This window comes from Hylobates moloch, unplaced genomic scaffold (genome assembly GCF_009828535.3).
Source record: "Hylobates moloch isolate HMO894 unplaced genomic scaffold, HMol_V3 SCAFFOLD_11, whole genome shotgun sequence".
Classification (NCBI taxonomy): Eukaryota; Metazoa; Chordata; class Mammalia; order Primates; family Hylobatidae; genus Hylobates; species Hylobates moloch.
The window spans coordinates 14,686,873-14,702,730 of record NW_026652286.1 but is presented as its reverse complement, the minus strand read 5'-3'; the positions used below and the strand labels follow the sequence as shown (position 1 = coordinate 14,702,730).

Below are 15,858 nucleotides of genomic sequence, written 5' to 3'. Positions count from 1 at the left end.
TAAGCTAGAGAAAGAAGAGAAACCACTTACAAAGCAATGATAATGTGGTTTAACTCTGTGTCTCACCAATGGCTTCCAGCATGGCTTCCAACAATGGAAGCCAGAAGACATTGAAATAATGTCTTCCATGGCCTGAGAGGAAATAACTATCATCCTAAAATTTTATAACCAGTGAAGCTAGTTTTCAAGAATATGACAAAGCCAAAAAAAAAAAAGCAGGATAGTTTACCAATACAAGTCCCTCATTAATGGAAATTCTAAAAGATTCTTCCTCAAGTAGTGGGAAAATGATTCCAGATGGAAAGTCTTAATATATAAGCAGGGCTTGTGAGCAATAATATTGATGAATGTGTGACTAAATCTAAAGAAACATTCTATAAAATAATATTTGACTTTGGGAGAAAAGTCTGGAACTAAAATACTGGGCACAGTAACATTGTAATTGGCATTTCAGAGATCAAAGTTAAAGCATTGTAAGGTTCTTAAATTGTTTAGGAGAATAAATATATTGGTTAATTCTTGACTTTGTTGAGAGGATATGTTAAAATAGGACAATCATCAAAAGAAGAGATAAAGAAAATGTAAGTCAAAAGAACAGCATGAAATGAAAATTAAGGAGAAGGAACAAAATAGAATAAAAAAACAAATTTCAACAGATCAAAAATAAAGGAAGAAAGAGGAATGTAAAACAAAAACAAAAATGGCAGAAAACACAAAATAAATTAATCACTATAACTGTAAGTTTTTCAATCCCTTTACTTAAAAGACCAAAATTGTCAAAACATTTTTTTTCTTTTTTTCACATGCGATGGTTCAAGCAAAACAAATTTTTTGTTTTGTTTTGTTTTTTGAGACAGAGTTTCACTCTTGTTGCCCAGGCTGGGGTGCAATGGCATGATTTTGGTTCACCGCAACTTCTGCCTCCCGGGTTCAAGCGATTCTCCTGCCTCAGCCTCCTGAGTAGCTGGGATAACAGGCATGCACCACCACACCCAGCTAGTTTTGTATTTTTTGTAGAGACAGGGTTTCTCCATGTTGGTCAGGCTGGTCTCAAACTCCTGACCTCAGGTGATCCACCCAGCTCAGCCTCCCAAAGTGCTGGGATTACAGGCGTGAGCCACCGTGCCTCACCTGCAAAACATATTTTTTAAAAGCAACTTAACTTTTATGAGTGATCATATCTAAAACAAAAAGACATAGAAAAATTGGGAGTCAAATTATGGGAAAAATGTATTGGCATCTATTAAGAAAAAGACCTGAGGTAGCTGTTTTAATGTCACACAGAACAGACTTTAAGATTACTCCATGTTAAAAGGTTAATTTCACCAGGAAGTTATGACAGTTCTAACTTTTATGATCTTTCTTTGTCTCTTTTGATGAATACTCATATCCCAAATTTAGAATTCCCCAGGTCTCAGTTTAGAACTGTTCTTTAAATTAAAAAAAAAAATTGAAATGGGGCCTTGCTATGTTGCTCAGGCTGGAGTACAGTGGTACAATCATAGCTCACTACATTCTCAAACTCCTGGACTCAAGAAATCCCCTCATCCTGGCCTTCCAAAGTGCTGGGATTACAGGTGTGAGCCACTGGCTTGACCATTATCGCAATCTTTTTCTTGATAATCACATTCAGTTCCATGGCTTTATTTATTTATTTTAGGAGAGATGAGGTCTTGCTATGTTGCCAAGGCTGGTCTCGAACTCCTGGTCTCAAGTGATCCAGCTCAGCCTCCCAAAGTGCTGGGATTACAGGGGTGAACCACCATGCCTGGCCTCAGTTCCATGGTTTCAAATGCCAGCTATACACTAACTCTCATAGTTCTATCTTTAGCCAATACCTCTATTCTGAATTCCAGACTCATTAAATAAATTGCCTATGTGACATCTCCACTTGGGTATCTAATAGTATCTCAAATGATACAGTCTGTAATCCCAGCACTTTGGGAAGCTGAGGGAGGAGGATTGCTTGAGCCCAGAAGTTTAAGACTGCAGTGAGCTATGATCATGCCACTTGCACTCCAGTCTTGCTGAAAGAGTGAGACCCTGTCTTTAAAAATAAAATAAAATAATTTAAAAATTTTAAATTAATACTGGTATGTCTAAAACCAAGCTTTTGATCTGATTCACCAAACATGCTCTTCTCCCATGCTTTACCATCTCAGAAAATGGCAACTCCATCTTTCCAATTGTGTAGGTCCAAACAATGGAGTGACCTTGACTTGTCAGTTTCTCTTCCATCCCATATCTTAACAGCAAATCTAGTAAATTCTATTTCAGAAGATTTGCTGTTAAGATATGGGATGGAAGAGAAATCTGATTGCTTCTCTCCACCCCTTTTGCCCTCAGTCTGCTCCAAGCTACAATCATCTTTCACCTGGATTACTGTGATTACCTTTTAACTAGTCTCCCTGCTTCTGCCTTTGATCTCTATGATAGTCCAGGTCCTCCGAGAAGCAGATGCCAAGACAGGATTAAATGTACAACAAATTTATTGTGGGAAACCTCTGTGAGAGAAAATGGGGAGGGAGCAGGAGAAGCTGGGAGAGCTGTCAGACTGTGATGCAAGTCAAATGAAGGAGAGAAGGAACATTGGGTGGAACATTCTTAGACCATTGTGCAGTTATGAAAAATTCAGCAAAGCTGTTGGGGAGTCCTGAGCTAGAATGTTGCCTGTCGAGGAGTTCTGCAATTCCTGGAAATGGGTCTGCCCTAGTATCCCTGCTAAGAGCAGCCAGTGGAAAGCACGGGCTCAAAACCCCGCATCTGGGATCCCAATCAATTATGCTTCCTGCAGTGAGCCATCAAGAGTGCTTTCCAATGATTGCCATGTGTATCGCTTCAGTCAATTCTCCCTAGAGTAGTCAGAGCGATCCAGCTAAAATGCTGGATCATGTCATTCCTGTTGCTTAAAACTCTCCAATCACTTCCCATTTGATTCAGAATTAAACCAAATTCCCTACACGGGGCTGCCCCACTACTTGAAAGAGGTGAGATCAATAGGTCCTCAAACCCTAAATGGAATCATTTGTGGCAGATATAGGGTAGTCTGACCAGGTAGTCTGCTCTGACTTAATTTAGTAACAATTGGAAAGTTAGAAGACGGTGATTCTTAGAAAAAATACAATTTGACTTCTTTGGATCTGGCTCAAAATGTCCTTATAGTGTTGGGTCACTTTCTCAGAATGTGAGCTGATGGGATACTGATATGGTTGGGCTGTGTCCCAAATCTCATCTTGAATTGTAGTTTCCATAATCCCCACGTGTGGTCGGAGGGATCTGATGGGAGGTAATGAATCATGGGGGCGGTTACCTCCATGCTATTCTCATGATAGTGAGGGAGTTCTCACGAGATCTAAGGGTTTATAATGGGCTTTTCCCTTTTTGCTCAGCACTTCTCCTTCCTGCTGCCATGTGAAAAAGCTTGTGTTTGCTTCCCCTTCCACCATGATTGTAAGTGTCCTGAGGCCTTCCCAGCCCTGCAGAATTGTAAGTCAATGAAACCTCTTTCCTTTATAAACTACCCAGTCTTGGGCAGTTCTTTGTAACAGTGTGAGAACGAACTAATAGAGATACAAAAGAGATTGTATCAACATACACACCACATTTACTTTTCCAGTGAAAGAATGAAGAAAACATGCATGTTTGAGGTTTTCTTGAGGGAAGTATCTAATGATTCACCTACAACCAGGGACTCTTCAGGCTGAAGATAGCTTGTAATTTTTCTTCTAGTCCCCTAGTAGACTAATTTGAACCTGTTTTCTATTCATCACTCCTAGAGGTCATGACTGTTTCTGGAATTAAGTTTCAAAGGAGGTAAAAGGAGGAAGAGCTGTTTGGAGAAATTGTTACTTGTGGAGAGTGTCCAGGTTCTTCGTGCTTTAAACAAAGAATTGGACAAATCACACAAAGAATGAAATAACACAAGGAGAGATTTATTGAAAATGAATTCACATTCGACAGAGCGGGAACAGCCCCAGCAAGTGGCTCAAGCTTGGTTACAGAATTTTCTGTGGTTTAAATACCCTCTAGAGGTTTCCCATTGGTTACTTGGTATACACCCTATGTAAATGAAGTAGTGGCCTGTGATCAGTCTGATTGGTTGCAGAACGTAACCAAAAAGAGGCTGAAGTGAAATTACAAAGTTACACCCTAAGCGGACTTCTGATTGGTTGTGGAAAGTGACCAATCAGAGGCTAAGGTGAAATTATAAAGTTATACTCCGATGCAAATGAAGACTTGGCTGATGACTAGCCTGATTGGTTGTGGGAGGGGACCAATCACAGGTACTTTCAATTTTTCATCTGCCATGCAGAAAAGGGATGGGTTGCAAAGGGAGTAGCCTCTGGTCCTTTTGTTACTTGAGCACAGGAAGTTGGGGTTTTCCTTTGGTTTAGTTCCAGGAAATCAGCATGAATTGGCCTTAGATTCCCTGCCTCTAGACCCTATTCTGCCTCAAAATGGTTGATTCTAAGGCTATGGCAAGGAAAGTCAAGGTACATTTGAACATCTTACTGTATCAGAAAGTAAAAAAGTGCTGAAAAATCGGTGGGGACACGGGAGTCAGCTCAAAGGGGACTCCCACTGGTTAAACTTAGCATCAAAATAAATAATAACAGGAATGGATTATAACTCACTGATTAACCAAAAATGAATCAATGAGTCCCTATTATGACAAAAAGAGAAAATCACCTTAAAAAAAACTTCAGCTGGGTGCGGTGGCTCACACCTGTAATTCCAGCACTTTGGGAGGCTGAGGCAGGCGGACATCTGAGGTTGGGAGTTCGAGGCCAGCCTAACCAACGTGGAGAAATCCCGTGTCTACTAAAAATACAAAATTAGCCAGGCTTGGTGGTGCGCACCTATAGTCCCAGCTACTTTGCAGACTGAGGCAGGAGAATCACTTGAACCTAGGAGGCGGAGGTTGCGGTGAGCCGAGATTGCACCATTGCACTCCAGCCTGGGCAACAAGAGCGAAACCCTGTCTCAAAAAACACCCCCACCCCCCCAAAAAAAACCCTTCATATTACAAAGTATTAGTGGTGTTAATGCGCCTTTTGAAATTTCAAAATCCAGTTTTGCTGTTTTTTAATGTTCATGTGAAAGAATAAACATTCCTATAAAATGTCCCTACAAATATTGAAAAATTAGCTTTTCATTAGTAAAAGCAAAATTCATGTGTCTTCTAAAGAGTACATATTTTACAAGCCTCATTAGACACTCTTGACACAAAACATTCAGAAATAGAAAACAAGCATTGATTAAAAGCTCTATATTTTTCTTTTTCTTTTTTTTTTTTTTTTTTTTTTTTTTGAGATGGAGTCTGTCTGTCACCCAGGCTGGAGTGCAGTGGCACACTCTTTGCTCACTGCAACCTCCACTTCCCAGGTTCAAGCGATCCTCCTGCCTCAGCCTCCCCAGTAGCTGGCACTACAAGCACACGCCACCATGCCTGGCTAATTTTTGTATTTTTAGTAGAGACAGGGTTTGACCATGTTGGCCAGGCTGGTCTCTAACTCTTGACCTCGTGATCCACCTGCCTCAGCCTCACAAAGTACTGGGATTACAGGCGTGAGCCACTGCGCCCAGCTAAGTCCCTGGAATTGAGCCCCGGGCTGTGTCTCTGCCTTCTGGGTAAATGAGGAACAGAAATGAAAATTATATTCTGTGGGAGTCAGTGTGAAATTGCATCTTCTGCACAGGCAGAGTTTGAAATTTACATCCTAGTCTCCATCACCAGCACAGACATCTCCAGTTCATGCTTAGGTAAATAACCTGTTCTAGTTGGAGGAGTCTCGGACATTCCAGCTCCCACCACACCCATGTGGACTCACATGGAGGTCTCTGCCCCAACGCTGAGTCGCAACTGCCACATTCAGGACACATGTCTCCAACACTTGCACAAAGGACTTTTAGGCCGGGCGCAGTGGCTCACACCTGTAATTAGCCGGGCGCGGTGCGGGCGCCTGTGGTCCCAGCTACTCGGGAGGCTGAGACAGGAGAATGGCGTGAACCTGGGAGGCGGAGCTTGCAGTGAGCTGAGATCGCGCCACTGCACTCCAGCCTGGGGGACAGAGCGAGACTCCGTGTCAAAAACAACAACAACAAAACTACAAAAATTAGCTGGGCGTGGTGGCACACTCCTGTAGTCCCAGCTATTCAGGAGGCTGAGGGAGGAGAATGGCGTGAACCCAGGAGGCGGAGCTTGCAGTGAGCTGAGATCGCGCCACTGCACTCCAGTCTGGGGGACAGAGCAAGACTCCGTCTCAAAAAAAAAAAACAAAAACCGGCTTTCAACTGAAATCATAGAAGACCACCTTTTTATAGCCTCCAAAGTAATCATTGATCCATACAATAATCATCAATAAATACTACAACTATTATGTGAAATACTGTTGGGGAACAGGATTACTCATAGTTTCCAAGTATCACTCCACAGAATATTTCTTAATTACAAGGAAAAACATCTTTATGTCAGAGAAATCCAAGAGGACCTTAGCTAAATGTATAAAGTTTGTTTTTTGGCTTTTGTTGTTGTAGTTTTTGAGACAGTCTCGCTCTGTTGCTCAGACTGGAGTGCAGTAGCATGATCTCCGCTCACTGCAACCTCTGCCTCCTCGATTCAAACCATTTTCCTGCCTCAGTCGCCCAAGTAGCTGGGATCACAGGCGTGCACCACCAGGCCTGGCTAATCTTTGTATTTTTGGTAAAGACAGGGTTTTGCCATGTTAGCCAGGCTGGTCTAGAACTCCTGGCCTCAAGTGATCCGCCCACCTAAGCCTCCCAAAGTGCTGGGATTACAGGCATGAGCCACTGCACTGGCCTGAACAAAGCTAATGAAGCAGACTGACATGCTATGCCCCTTGTGTTGGGGATCACTAAGATCAACCTCAGGTTTGATGATTCACTAGAAGTACTCACAAAACTCAAAAAAACCTGTTCTGCTCACAGCTACAGTATCTTACAAAGAAAGGGCACAGATTTAAATCAGCAAAGTGAAAAGATGCATGAGGTTAAGTATAGGAGAAATCAGGGGCAAGCTTCCAGTTGTCCTCTCCCAGTGGGGCCACACAGACTGTACTTAATTCTCTCAGCAACTATGTGTGACAACAGGTGTGAAGACTGCTGTCCAAAGAAGCAGACCCAAGCCTTGGTCCTCAGGATTTTCATGGTGGTCAATCACATAAGCATGTGTTGTCCATGTGTTTGACTTTAGCTACCCAGTCTCCAGACCATGAGAGGTCAAACTGATACAGCATCGTCCAGGACCCCAGGCATAGAAAAACAGGTGTTCACCGTAAGTCAGATCATTAGTGCAAACTAACTGATCAAACATATAATTTGGCCCAGGGCCTAAGGCATATAGAAACACTCTTATCAGGCAGGATAATTGCTCAGAGGTTACCTTCCAGCAGCAGGTCAAGGTCCAATCCTTTCTTGGGGATGTTTGAACAGTCCAAGCCTCCCGAGTTAACCCCTTACAGAACACTCCCTGATATGAAAGGGCACAAATCAACAATATAGTATACTGCAAAAATATCTTATCTAGATGTAATGATGAGGAAACCATCAGAGATCCCAGGATTGATCAGCATTTGGCAAAACAATTGTCCTGCCTCTTTAAAAAAATGTCAGTTATGGAAGACAAAAAAAAGGGGGGGCAACTTTTCTAGATTAAAGGGCAACTTTTCTAGATTAAAGGAGACTTCTACTTTTTATTTCTATGGTTTTGACTACTTTAGATACTTCATATGAGTGGAATCATAAAGGCAGTGTCTTAAGTAACATGACCATGGAAGATGGGACAAAACAAGAGGCACTTGGATTAATTTAATTAGTGTCCTGTTGAATTTAAGAATATAATGTTTGACACATGTACAAGCAGATCAGTAGCAGACTTAGGGAATTACTATTAGGCATATTTCACTTAGCATTATATCCTTGAGGTTCATCCATGTTGTAGCACGTGACAGGATTTTTAGTTGATCCTAGAACTAGTTCCTCATCTTTTTTTTTTTTCCATAGCACAATGTGTGATCCTTCGCAGTTATTCCATTCTATGTGTGTATCACATTTTCTTTTTCCATTCATCTGTCAATGGACACTCGTGTTACTTCTACCTCTTGGCTACTGTGAACAATACCAGGATGAATATGGGTGTGCAAATATCTCTTCAAGACTGCTTTCAGGGACGAGGCACAGTGGCTCACTCCTGTAAACCCAGCACTTTAGGAGGCTGAGACGGGTGGATCACTTGAGCCCAGGAGTTTGAGACCAACCTGGGCAACATGGCAAAACCCCGTCTCTAAAAACTGCGGAGCTGATCCTGAGGAGGTCAAGGCTGTAGTGAGCCATGATTACACCACTGCACTCCAGCCTGGGCAACGGAGTGAGAGCTTACTCTAAAATAAATAAATAAAGGACTCTGCTTTCAGTTATTTTTGATGTATATTCAGAAGTGAGACTGCTGGATCATATGACAAGTCTATTTTTAATTTTGTGAGGAATCTTAATACTATTTCTCATAATGGCTGCACAATTTTACATTCCCACCAACAGTACAAAGAATCCTAATTCTTTCAAATCCTTGCCAACACTTGTTATTTTCTGTTCTTTAGATAGCAGTCATTCTAATGTGTGTGAGGTGATACCTCAATGTGGTTTTGATTTGCATTTCCCAATGATGAGCAATGTTGAGCATCTTTTCATATGCTTCTTGGGCATTTGTGTGTGTGTCTGTGTGTGTGTGTATACTTTTTTATATATGTATACTTTTTATATATATATACTTTTTTTTTGAGATGGAGTCTTGCTCTGTCACTCAGGCTGGAGTGCAGTGGCACGATCTCAGCTCACTGCAACCTCCGCTTCCTGGGTTCAAGCGATTCTCCTGCCTCAGCCTCCCAAGTAGCAAGGATTACAGGCACCCTCCACCACCTCACCTAATTTTTGTATTTTTAGTAGAGATAAGGTTTCACCATGTTGGCCAGGATGGTCTCGATCTCCTGACCTCAGAGGATCTGCCTGCCTTGGCCTCCCAAGGTGCTGGGATTACAGGCATAACCCACCGTGCCCTGCCTATTTGTATATATTTTTTTTTTTTTGAGAAATGTCTATTCAAGTTTTTTGTCCATTTTTAAATTGTGTTTTGTTGTTGAGTGGTAGGAGTTTTTTTTTTTAAATATATTCTGGATATTAACTTCTTTGATATATGACTTGTTAACATTTTCTCCCTTTTTGTAGGCTTTTAAAAATTCTGTTAATTGTATCCTTTGATGCACAGGAGTTTTTAAGTTTGATATAATACCATTTATCTATTTGTGCTTGTTTTTTTCTTGGTAGAGATGTGGTCTCACTATGTTGCCCAGGCTGGTCTCAAGGTCCCAGCCTCAAGCGATCCTACCACCTCAGCCTCCCAAAGTGTTGGGATTACACATGTGAGCCACTGCACCAAGTTATATTTTTCCTTTTGATGCTTGTGCTTTTGGTGTCGTATCTAAAAAATCATTGCCAAATCCAGTGTCCTGAAGATTTTCCCATTTTCTTCTAGGAGTTTTATACTTTTAGAACTTATGTTAGGTCTTTAATCCATTTTTAAGTTAATTTTTGTATATGATATAAGGTAAGGGGTCAGCTTGAATGTGGACTTTCAGGCAGCTATTTTTTTTTTTTTTTCGAGATGGATTCTTACTCTGTTGCCCGGACTGGAGTGTAGTGGCATGATCTGGGCTCACTGTAGCCTCTGCCTCTTAGGTTCAAGAGATTCTCCTGCCTCAGCTCCCCAAGTGGCTGGGATTACTGGTGCGTACCACCACGCCCAGCTAATTTTTGTATGTTTAGTAGAGACGGGGTTTCGCTATGTTGCCCAGGCTGGTCTCAAACTCCTGGCCTCAAGTGATCCTCCCACCTCGGCCTCCCAAAGTGCCGAGATTACAGGCATGACCCACCATACCCGGCTAGCTATTGGCTTTTAAACTTCTTTTGACTGCTTGTCTACCAAAGGCCTTATTATAATATCATCATATATTTACTCCTAAGGGCATGAGAGTGGTCTTTTCTTGTTTGATTTTCCAATTTAATTTAATAGGAAAACTTATCTCGGTTTAATTATGTAAATGTTAAATACGTGTGAATTTTCTCTCTAAATATGTTTGAATACATCAGTGACAAGTACATTTTTATGTATCTTACAAATGAGTAAAAGGAAAAAAAAATCTTCCAAGCAACTCCAATAGTTATCTATAAGTGCTAATATATGAATGTTAGTTGATAGAAAAAGCAGTATTAACAGGAAGAAAGTAATTTATTAGTTAATTTGCTTTCCAAAACTAAAACTGTAATAAGAGGGCTTTTGCTTAGAAAAGGAATGTTGAAAACTACCTCATATGCTACACATTGTGCTAAGTATTCCTCCAGAGAAAAATAGAAGAATGCCTTAAATAATATGATAGTGGAAGATGGGACAAAACAAAAAGCACTTGAATTAATTTGATTAGTGCTCTGCTGAAGTTAAGAATATAGGGTCCTACACATGTGCAAACATAGAACAGTAGCAGATTTAGGGAATCACTATTAGACTGCACCTGTTGGAGTCCTCAGTGAATCCAGTCCTTGTTTAAGACTTCCAGTTGGAGCTGGCAGTTGTTGTAGGGATTAAATTATTTAAAGCCTTCAGCTGGCTAGTGTAGGCAAGCAGTAGCTTAGAAAACACTTAATCTATTTTTTAAAATCTGTTCCTAAGTTTGCTTTGCTTAGGCTGTAAGACTACATGTACCACCCACCTGCCACATTCTGGAATCTTTTAAATTTATCCAAGAAAAAAGGTTTTTTGAGGAATATTTACATTTTAATACAATATGCTTATTTTGAACACAATCGATTTGTAATAAACAAATCATTTGCTAAGTATCTAAAAACATATTGTTTAAATTAATTTCAAAAGGAAATTACCAAATTACCTATTTTCACAGCCATCTTTTAAATTTTATTTTTAATCAGAGGGGCTTTTGATAACCAACATTATGTGAACCCTTTCAACAGAAACATTATTTTATTTTATATATTTTTTTAGAGGAGGTCTCACTCTGTTGCCCAGGCTGGAGTGCAGTAGCACAATCTCGGCTCACTCCAACCTCCACTTCCCCAGTTCAAGTGATTCTCCTGCCTCAGCCTCCCCTGTAGCTGGGATTACAGGCATGTGCCATCACGTCCAGATAATTTTTGTATTTTTAGTAGAGACGGGGTTTCACCATGTTGGCCAGGGTGGTCTTGAACTCCTGACCTTAAGTGATCCACCGGTCTCAGCCCCCTAAAGTGTTGGGATTATAGGCATGAGCTACTGCACCTGGCCAGAAACTTTTTTTTTTAAGCCAGCTCCATATATATTACATAATTTGGTAACACATTGCAATATATTTAATTCTGTTTAGAAAACTAGAATTACTTAATAAACCTTACTGTGCTTTGGAGTGACCTGAGGAATTTTTTTTTTTTTTTGAGATGGAGCCTTTAAAAATAACAAAACTTTTGTTTCCAAATGGTGAGATATGAAGTAAAATAACTTTGGTGGGCATATATTCTTATTTTCCTAGCGTTTATAGTAGAATTCATGAAACAAACAAAACCCTGTAAAATAGGTTTAAAGTATTGAAATGTAAAATTCTAAACTTTTTCTGTTACTAGTCTCAAGTTTGTTTATTAATAAAGCTAACAATTTTTATAACCTTGTGTCTTTTCCTCCCTAAGACTTTTTATTGCTTTATTTTTAGAAGCTTATTGTGGGCATGATTAAGATGAAAGCAAAAATTTTAGATATGTAGCAGAGGAAGAAAATACATTTAGGACAAACTGCCTCTTAAGTAGAGAAAATAATAGTTGAGCTATTCTAGTTGCAATTTCTTACTTGGTTGCAAATGTACCCTCAAAAGTGGAAGATGATTTTATGCAAAATGTGGCTGGCTGTGGAGAGTCAATTTGGGCAAATTAAACTGAATGACCTAAACATTTATACCAGCTACAATATTGTGACTTTTATATAACTACTTTTATTCAATCAGGTACCATTTCATCATTTCTCCAATTTAATTGCTTTAAAATGTTACCATAGGGTGCCATCCCAGAACCCCATGGGGAAGGCTGTTAAGAAGTCCCAGCTCTATTCCTCTATTCTAACCTCCCTCAGCGTCTCTTTCTTGCTTTCAGCCCGCTCCCAAAGGATTCAGCACTCATTCTTCCACTCCTCGCAGCTGTCACCACCAGCTCTGTTTCCTGGGGTTCCTCCCCCACCTCATCCCACCCAAGACTGGTTATGATCTGACCTAGTTTCCTTAGCATCCGCCTTCCTTTCTATCTCTGAAAATAAGTATGAACGCTGTTTACACACTGAGGGTACACAGCATTAAGACGAACCTGTAATCCAGCTGTCTCTACCATTATCATGCACATATCCTTTGAGGGAGACTCATCCACCGTCATGTGCCTGACTTCCCCTTAGAATCTGCAAAGAATAAAATCACTATGTTTAGTTATCTTTTTTTTCAAGAATGTGTCTTTTTAGCTAGTACCCCTTTCCCTAGAGTGGCTGCTTACTGCGTACACAATGATTGTGGCATGAAATAATTAAACGATAAAATCCCGTTGGTTGGTACTCTGCACTCAGCTACCCAGACCTGCCACACACATTTACAGCCACCACCTGGCCTCTGTAGGCATCGGAGTTTCCCATTTCTGACCCCTCTCATTGAAAGTTTATCAAGATCAGCCAATCATGTGTATACATTTCTAGTGTGTGCTACTAAAAGAGTACTACCTGGATTCAGAAGTAGCATGTTCAAGCCTTGGATTTCCCATGTATTAGGTGGGCAAGCATGGCACTCTCTCCACAGGGTTCTTTTAACTCTTCTCTCCACACCCGCACCAGAGACCACTGGTAACAATCTGTGGCCATCACCTAAATTCTCACTCAGGTAAGAATTCGAGATCCCTTTCCTTCAACCTGTTTCTAACCATCTCACATATTAGCACTCCTTCAGTTCCAAGCTGGTTGAATTTACATCTTGGCTTTCTCTTAGTTTTCCCCTGGATTTAATTATTTAGGCCTCTTTTTTTTTCCTTTTCTTTTTTTTTTTGAACTGACCTGGTAACACCATAGAATGCTGCCTCTGGCAATTTCCTTTGACCCAGTAGGAAAATTAGGAGCAGGGCTTGTTGTATTTCTCTTATCAACAATGCCAGAATGGTGTCCGCTGTATACTGTGTGCACACATCATCACATTTTTTGTGTGTCTGTTTGTTTGTTTTTTGTTGTTGTTGAGACGGAGTCTCGCTCTGTCGCCCAGGCTGGAGCGCAGTAGCGCAATCCTGGCTCACTGTAAGCTCCGCCTCCCGGGTTCATGCCATTCTCCTGCCTCAGCCACCCAAGTAGCTGGGACTACAGGTGCCCGCCACCACGCCCGGCTAATTTTGTTTTGTATTTTTAGTAGAGATGGGGTTTCACCATGTTAGCCAGGATGGTCTCGATCTCCTGACCTCGTGATCCGCCCGCCTCAGCCTCCCAAAGTGCTGGGATTACAGGTGTAAGCCACCATGTCCGGCCCACATTTTGTTGTTAATAATGATGGTGTTGAAGACTATGGCTTTGATGACTAGTTCTGCTTTAAGAAAACATTCTGTAAGTCTTCATCATTGCAGTGATATATATTTCCTTGCAGTGATATATATGTATATATTTATATATATACAGCCTACAAGGGGACAATATGGCACAGTGAGTATGATCATGAACTTTGAAGCTAGAGTTTTTGTGTTCAAACCCTTGCTCTGTCACTTTCTAGCTAGGTGAACTTGGCCAAGTTACTTAACTCTCTAGGCCTCAATTTCTTCACCTGCTGCTTCATAAGTTGGGGATAATGACAGTACTCCACTTCCTTGGGTTGTTATGAGGATTAAATGAGTTAACATTAGTAATGCTCTTGGAATAGTGTCTGACACATCATAAGCACAAAAGTGTTTGTTAGATAAAAAGTGATTTTTTTTCCTGCCTTAGGTTGATTTGTGTAAATAGCACAAGAGGACACCAACCCCATGCAGATGGCAGCCCAGCAGGTCACACCAGTCCTTCTGTCCTCACACTGGCAGACAGAGGCCTCCTCTCTGGAGTCTTCACAGGGGCCTGAGCTAGAGCTGGAAATGCAGCTGGAGCTGCATCCAAAGCTGGGGCTGCAGGGCCTTGATTTGAGACTTGGCCTTGGTCTTCAGTGGGCAGAGGTAAGACCCTTGGCAATGCAGGCAGGAGCACGCTTCCCGAGCTTGGGGTAGGCAATGTAGGCAAGTCGATTGAGCTTCTGGATGATGTGCTTTGGGATTTGGGACTTAACCTCCTTGGCCTTTTTGAGGACCTTGACAGACTTGGCATACAGACACATGGCCTTTGTACTGTTAGCCCACTTCTTGTTCAGGCCCTTCTTGTTGTGCTTCTTGGCAAAGCACATGTTCCTCAGGAACTCGGGGTCTACACCGTTAAGAGGTTTATACCTTTGTTATCAGGGTTTCTTGATGTCGTTTCTGTACTATTTTGGGGACTGGTTGTGTGTGGTGTGGCTCTTGGACTTGGCCATGTCTACATCATAACCTGTGGTTCCAGAAGCTCCTGGGACCAGAAGAGAAAGAACCAAAAGGTGAATTTTATTTTAAAAAAATGTTTTGAGACAGGGTCTCATTCTGATGCCCAGGTTGGGGTGCAGTGGCACAATCATGGCTCACTGCAGCCTCAACTGCCTAGGCTGAAGCCATCCTCCTGCCTCAGCCTCCTGAGTAGCTGGGACTACAGAAGCGCGCCACCACACCCAGCTAATTTTTGAAATTTTTTGTAGAAACAATGTCTCACTATGTTGCCCAGGCTGGTCTCAAACTCTTGAGCTTGAGTGATCCTCCTGCCTCGGCCTCCCAAAGTACTGGGATTAGGTGTGAACCACCACACCCAGGCTCAAAAAGTGAATTTAAAAATAAGTAACTGCTAGATAGTATTAAAATATTATCATTTGGAACAAGTGAAAAATATTTTCATGTAGCCAGGCTGAGTTCCAGAATGAATTTAGTTTAATTGCTTTGCTTAATTTTTTTGAGACAGAGTCTCACTCTGTCACCCAGGCTGGAGTGCAGTGGCACAATCTTGGCTCACTGCAACCTCTGCCTCCTGGGTTCCAGCAATTCTCTTGCCTCAGCCTCCTGAGTACCTAGGATCACAGGCGCCTGCCACCATGTCTGGCTAATTTTTTTATGTTTTTCAGAGACAAGGTTTCGCCATGTTGCCTAGGCTGGTCTCTAACTCCTGAGCTCAGGCGATTCACCCACCTCGGCCTCCCAAAGTGCTGGGATTACAGACATGAGCCACTGCGCCGGCCTGTTTTGCTTAATATTGATTGCTTTAATTTCAGCTTTCAATCACGAATGACAGTCATGCAGTAGATAATTAAGTGTGATATGGATTACTATGAAACTTAGCAATGAGAGTCTTTTTTTCTTTTCATACAAAATTCCTTTAAAATGAGAATATTTTTCACATAAAATAAAGAGAAACTTAGAAAATGTGTCTAAGTATAATGGAAGCATTCAAATGTTTGTTTTAAGCTTTCTAATACATTTATTTGTACAGATCAAGACTTACTAATATGCTAAAAAGGAACAGTTAAAATAAACTATTGTACGTTCTTAAAATGCTCTACTGTGCAGCTGTTTACAAGAATGCAGTAAATTTATATATACTCATGTGGGACAGCCATCCAGCTATCTTATGATTAAAAAAGGAATGTGTAAAACACTATGTATGGCATGCACATGTTCCAGAACAGTGTTCTTAAATGG

The 15,858-nt window shown here is 41.2% G+C and overlaps 1 pseudogene; it reads left to right on the top strand.

Moving 5' to 3' along the window:
• Positions 1 to 15,858, top strand: part of LOC116477273 (small ribosomal subunit protein eS24-like) — a 72,402-nt pseudogene that overhangs the window by 13,280 nt on the left and 43,264 nt on the right.